The sequence below is a fragment of the Balaenoptera borealis genome (assembly GCF_965194805.1).
Source record: "Balaenoptera borealis genome assembly, contig: HAP1_SCAFFOLD_845, whole genome shotgun sequence".
Taxonomy (NCBI): domain Eukaryota; kingdom Metazoa; phylum Chordata; class Mammalia; order Artiodactyla; family Balaenopteridae; genus Balaenoptera; species Balaenoptera borealis.
Window position 1 is genome coordinate 81,085 of NW_028123357.1, and position 6,757 is coordinate 87,841.

Consider the following 6,757-nt stretch of genomic DNA (forward strand, 5'->3'; position numbering starts at 1 on the left):
TGAGCTGAAACGTTTTCACGTTGGATTTGCATGTGGCTAATAATTCCTTATACTGAACTTTAGGCATGTCCTCTTTTTTCTTTTCCTTCTTTTTTAAAGAGTGACTACAACTTCCCTCTTCGTATTGACTTCTTGAAAAAGTTGTAATGTGTAGAATTTTCTTGCCTATTCCCTACCCCAGGGCATTTGTTGAGGGCAGGTGTCATTTACAGCCCTGCAGTCCTTGTGACTATTAAGCAACCATTAGCACTTGGTTTAAAGCTGCTGTTATGGGAAACAACCACAAGGCGGCAGCATTATTACGTTCTCAACGCTTGTTACTAGTGCAAAAGAGTCTTCCTGAAAGTAGTGTTCCAAGGTTGTAAATTAGAGTGGAATGTGCTGGGACAAGCCCCCAGAAGTTTATGTCACCTTACTTATGTTTGTTTTTTAAATTTAATTTCTATTTCTTATCGGAGTAAATTTGATTAGAGTGTTGTGGTTTTCTGGCTGTACAGAATCTGCTCAATGATTCATACATATGTCTGGTCATCTTCGGATCCTGTTACCTTGTATGTTATTACAGAAAGTTGAGTAGACCTCCCTTGGTATTTGGTAGGTGTTTTGTCTTTATATATTTTATATGTATTGGTGAGTATATAATTCATATGGTTTATATGTTATATGTTTATATACATTTAACATACATTAGTATATCTATGTTAGCCCCATAGTCCTAATTTATCCATCCTCCCACCTTTCATTTTGGCTAACCATTAGTTTGTTTTATAAGTCTGTGAGTGTCTTTTTCTGTGAAAATATGTTTATTGGTAGCAACCTTAGGCTAACATGTATACAAGATATCATAGGATATTTATCATTCCCTCTTGACTTACTTAAGCTAATATGATTATTTCTAGGCTCATGTGTAGTCCTGAAAACGGCATTGTTCATTTTTTTCCCGAGGCTACTCTTCCATTCGGTATGTGTACCACTTCTTCTGTGTCCATTTATCTGTTGATGGACATTTTGTTTGCTTCCATGTCTTGGCTATTGTAAATACTGCTGCAATACACGATTTTCCATCCCGTGTCTTTTTTTTTTTAAGATTTTTTTTTAAATTAATTAATTAATTTATTTATTTATTTTTGGCTGTGCTGGTTCCTTGTTTCTGTGCGAGGGCTTTCTCCAGTTGCGGCAAGTGGGGGCCACTCCTCATCACGGTGCGCGGGCCTCCCACCATCGCGGCCTCTCCCGCTGCGGAGCACAGGCTCCAGATGCGCAGGCTCAGCAGCTTTGGCTCACGGGCCCAATTGCTCCGCGGCATGCGGGATCCTCCCAGACCAGGGATCGAACCCGTGGCCCCTGCCTTGGCAGGCAGACTCTCAACCACTGCACCACCAGGGAAGCCCCATCCCGTGTCTTTTTGATTCTGACTTTCACAGGTGAAAGGCCCAATAGTGGGACTTCCGGATCATATGGTGACTCAATTTTTACCTTTAAATGCGCTGCCATTCTGTTCCTATTATTGGCCGTTACCAGTTTACATCCCACTTAGACCGAGAGGTTACGCTATTCTCCACAACTTCTTCAACATCTATTGTTTGTAGACTTTTTGCTGATGGTCATTCTGACTGGTGTGAGGTGATACCTTTGTGTAGATTGGATTTGCATGCGTCTCATATTTCCTGATGTTTTGCGTTTATCAGTGTCCTTTTCACTTTTTTTTTAAGATTGAGCGAAACGTACAACTTCTAACTGCCTTCTTGAAAAATTTGCTGCGTTTGGATTCTTTTGGCCATTCCCTTCCCCAGGACATTTTTTGAGGGCATGAGTCATTTACAGCCCTGCAGTCCTTGTGAATATTAGTGACCATTAGCAGTAGATTTAAAGCTGCTGTTTGAGGAAACGGCTTTTGGGTGGCAGGATTTCTACGTTGCCAACTCTGCTTGCTAGGGAAACAGAACTTCGCTGCAAGTTGTGGTTTTAGGTTGCAGATTAGAGTGGAATGTGCCAGGACAAACCCCCATAAGTTTAACCTCCGTAATTCTTGTCTGTCTCTTTAAGTTGTAGTTTTTATCAGAGCAAATTTGATTGAAAAAAAATTTTTTTTTGTAGGAGTACAGAATCTTGTTCATTTACACATATACCTATATTTATTGATCTTTGGGTCCTTTTCCATGTAGGTTGTTACAGAGTGTTGAGTAGACCACTCTTGGTATTCCATAGGTCTTTGGGGATTATATATTTTATATGTATTAGTATATGTGTGTTAACCCCAATATCCTAATTTATCCATTCCTCACACGTTTTCTTTGGCTTAACCATAAGTTTGTCTTCTCAATCTGAGATTGCCTTTCTCTATGGAAATATGTTCATTTTTATGAATTTTCAGATAACATAAGGGACATCATAGGGCATTTGTCTTTCTCATTCTGACTTACTTCACGTTGTGTGATTATCTCTAGGCTCCTCTGTGGTGCTGCATATGCCATTCTTTTATTTTTTTCCGTGACGGATATTCCATTCTGTCCATATTACCACTTCTTCTTTGTCCATTCATCTGATTATGGACCTTTTTTGTGTTTCCATGTCTTGGCTATTTCAGTATTGCTGCAGTGCACATTTGCCTGCCTCTGTCTTTCCGATTCTGGTGGTCTTAGTTTATAGGCCCAAAAGGTGCCCTGCCGCATCATATGATAGCTCAATTTTTACCTTTTCAAGCAGCTCCATTCAGTTTGCATTAGTGCTGTTACCACTTTAAATCCCACCAGCAGCTAGAAGGTACACAGTTCTCTAAAACCCCTTCAGCATTTATAGTTTGTAGACTTTTTGCTGATGGTCCTGACTGGTGTGAGCTGAAACCTTTTTGAATTTGAATTTGCATGTGGCTAATAATTCCTTATACTGAACTTTAGGCATGTCCTCTTTTTTCTTTTCCTTCTTTTTTAAAGAGTGACTACAACTTCCCTCTTCGTATTGACTTCTTGAAAAAGTTGTAATGTGTAGAATTTTCTTGCCTATTCCCTACCCCAGGGCATTTGTTGAGGGCAGGTGTCATTTACAGCCCTGCAGTCCTTGTGACTATTAAGCAACCATTAGCACTTGGTTTAAAGCTGCTGTTATGGGAAACAACCACAAGGCGGCAGCATTATTACGTTCTCAACGCTTGTTACTAGTGCAAAAGAGTCTTCCTGAAAGTAGTGTTCCAAGGTTGTAAATTAGAGTGGAATGTGCTGGGACAAGCCCCCAGAAGTTTATGTCACCTTACTTATGTTTGTTTTTTAAATTTAATTTCTATTTCTTATCGGAGTAAATTTGATTAGAGTGTTGTGGTTTTCTGGCTGTACAGAATCTGCTCAATGATTCATACATATGTCTGGTCATCTTCGGATCCTGTTACCTTGTATGTTATTACAGAAAGTTGAGTAGACCTCCCTTGGTATTTGGTAGGTGTTTTGTCTTTATATATTTTATATGTATTGGTGAGTATATAATTCATATGGTTTATATGTTATATGTTTATATACATTTAACATACATTAGTATATCTATGTTAGCCCCATAGTCCTAATTTATCCATCCTCCCACCTTTCATTTTGGCTAACCATTAGTTTGTTTTATAAGTCTGTGAGTGTCTTTTTCTGTGAAAATATGTTTATTGGTAGCAACCTTAGGCTAACATGTATACAAGATATCATAGGATATTTATCATTCCCTCTTGACTTACTTAAGCTAATATGATTATTTCTAGGCTCATGTGTAGTCCTGAAAACGGCATTGTTCATTTTTTTCCCGAGGCTACTCTTCCATTCGGTATGTGTACCACTTCTTCTGTGTCCATTTATCTGTTGATGGACATTTTGTTTGCTTCCATGTCTTGGCTATTGTAAATACTGCTGCAATACACGATTTTCCATCCCGTGTCTTTTTTTTTTTAAGATTTTTTTTTAAATTAATTAATTTATTTATTTATTTATTTTTGGCTGTGCTGGTTCCTTGTTTCTGTGCGAGGGCTTTCTCCAGTTGCGGCAAGTGGGGGCCACTCCTCATCACGGTGCGCGGGCCTCCCACCATCGCGGCCTCTCCCGCTGCGGAGCACAGGCTCCAGATGCGCAGGCTCAGCAGCTTTGGCTCACGGGCCCAATTGCTCCGCGGCATGCGGGATCCTCCCAGACCAGGGATCGAACCCGTGGCCCCTGCCTTGGCAGGCAGACTCTCAACCACTGCACCACCAGGGAAGCCCCATCCCGTGTCTTTTTGATTCTGACTTTCACAGGTGAAAGGCCCAATAGTGGGACTTCCGGATCATATGGTGACTCAATTTTTACCTTTAAATGCGCTGCCATTCTGTTCCTATTATTGGCCGTTACCAGTTTACATCCCACTTAGACCGAGAGGTTACGCTATTCTCCACAACTTCTTCAACATCTATTGTTTGTAGACTTTTTGCTGATGGTCATTCTGACTGGTGTGAGGTGATACCTTTGTGTAGATTGGATTTGCATGCGTCTCATATTTCCTGATGTTTTGCGTTTATCAGTGTCCTTTTCACTTTTTTTTTAAGATTGAGCGAAACGTACAACTTCTAACTGCCTTCTTGAAAAATTTGCTGCGTTTGGATTCTTTTGGCCATTCCCTTCCCCAGGACATTTTTTGAGGGCATGAGTCATTTACAGCCCTGCAGTCCTTGTGAATATTAGTGACCATTAGCAGTAGATTTAAAGCTGCTGTTTGAGGAAACGGCTTTTGGGTGGCAGGATTTCTACGTTGCCAACTCTGCTTGCTAGGGAAACAGAACTTCGCTGCAAGTTGTGGTTTTAGGTTGCAGATTAGAGTGGAATGTGCCAGGACAAACCCCCATAAGTTTAACCTCCGTAATTCTTGTCTGTCTCTTTAAGTTGTAGTTTTTATCAGAGCAAATTTGATTGAAAAAAATTTTTTTTTTGTAGGAGTACAGAATCTTGTTCATTTACACATATACCTATATTTATTGATCTTTGGGTCCTTTTCCATGTAGGTTGTTACAGAGTGTTGAGTAGACCACTCTTGGTATTCCATAGGTCTTTGGGGATTATATATTTTATATGTATTAGTATATGTGTGTTAACCCCAATATCCTAATTTATCCATTCCTCACACGTTTTCTTTGGCTTAACCATAAGTTTGTCTTCTCAATCTGAGATTGCCTTTCTCTATGGAAATATGTTCATTTTTATGAATTTTCAGATAACATAAGGGACATCATAGGGCATTTGTCTTTCTCATTCTGACTTACTTCACGTTGTGTGATTATCTCTAGGCTCCTCTGTGGTGCTGCATATGCCATTCTTTTATTTTTTTCCGTGACGGATATTCCATTCTGTCCATATTACCACTTCTTCTTTGTCCATTCATCTGATTATGGACCTTTTTTGTGTTTCCATGTCTTGGCTATTTCAGTATTGCTGCAGTGCACATTTGCCTGCCTCTGTCTTTCCGATTCTTGTGGTCTTAGGTTATAGGCCCAAAAGGTGCCCTGCCGCATCATATGGTAGCTCAATTTTTACGTTTTAAAGCAGCTCCGTTCAGTTTTCGTTAGTGCTGTTACCACTTTACATTCCACCAGCATCTAGAAATTACAGAGTTCTCTAAAAGCCCTTAGCATTTATAGTTTGTAGACTTTTTGCTGATGGTCATTTGACTGGTGTGAGCTGAAACGTTTTCACGTTGGATTTGCATGTGGCTAATAATTCCTTATACTGAACTTTAGGCATGTCCTCTTTTTTCTTTTCCTTCTTTTTTAAAGAGTGACTACAACTTCCCTCTTCGTATTGACTTCTTGAAAAAGTTGTAATGTGTAGAATTTTCTTGCCTATTCCCTACCCCAGGGCATTTGTTGAGGGCAGGTGTCATTTACAGCCCTGCAGTCCTTGTGACTATTAAGCAACCATTAGCACTTGGTTTAAAGCTGCTGTTATGGGAAACAACCACAAGGCGGCAGCATTATTACGTTCTCAACGCTTGTTACTAGTGCAAAAGAGTCTTCCTGAAAGTAGTGTTCCAAGGTTGTAAATTAGAGTGGAATGTGCTGGGACAAGCCCCCAGAAGTTTATGTCACCTTACTTATGTTTGTTTTTTAAATTTAATTTCTATTTCTTATCGGAGTAAATTTGATTAGAGTGTTGTGGTTTTCTGGCTGTACAGAATCTGCTCAATGATTCATACATATGTCTGGTCATCTTCGGATCCTGTTACCTTGTATGTTATTACAGAAAGTTGAGTAGACCTCCCTTGGTATTTGGTAGGTGTTTTGTCTTTATATATTTTATATGTATTGGTGAGTATATAATTCATATGGTTTATATGTTATATGTTTATATACATTTAACATACATTAGTATATCTATGTTAGCCCCATAGTCCTAATTTATCCATCCTCCCACCTTTCATTTTGGCTAACCATTAGTTTGTTTTATAAGTCTGTGAGTGTCTTTTTCTGTGAAAATATGTTTATTGGTAGCAACCTTAGGCTAACATGTATACAAGATATCATAGGATATTTATCATTCCCTCTTGACTTACTTAAGCTAATATGATTATTTCTAGGCTCATGTGTAGTCCTGAAAACGGCATTGTTCATTTTTTTCCCGAGGCTACTCTTCCATTCGGTATGTGTACCACTTCTTCTGTGTCCATTTATCTGTTGATGGACATTTTGTTTGCTTCCATGTCTTGGCTATTGTAAATACTGCTGCAATACACGATTTTCCATCCCGTGTCTTTTTTTTTTTAAGAT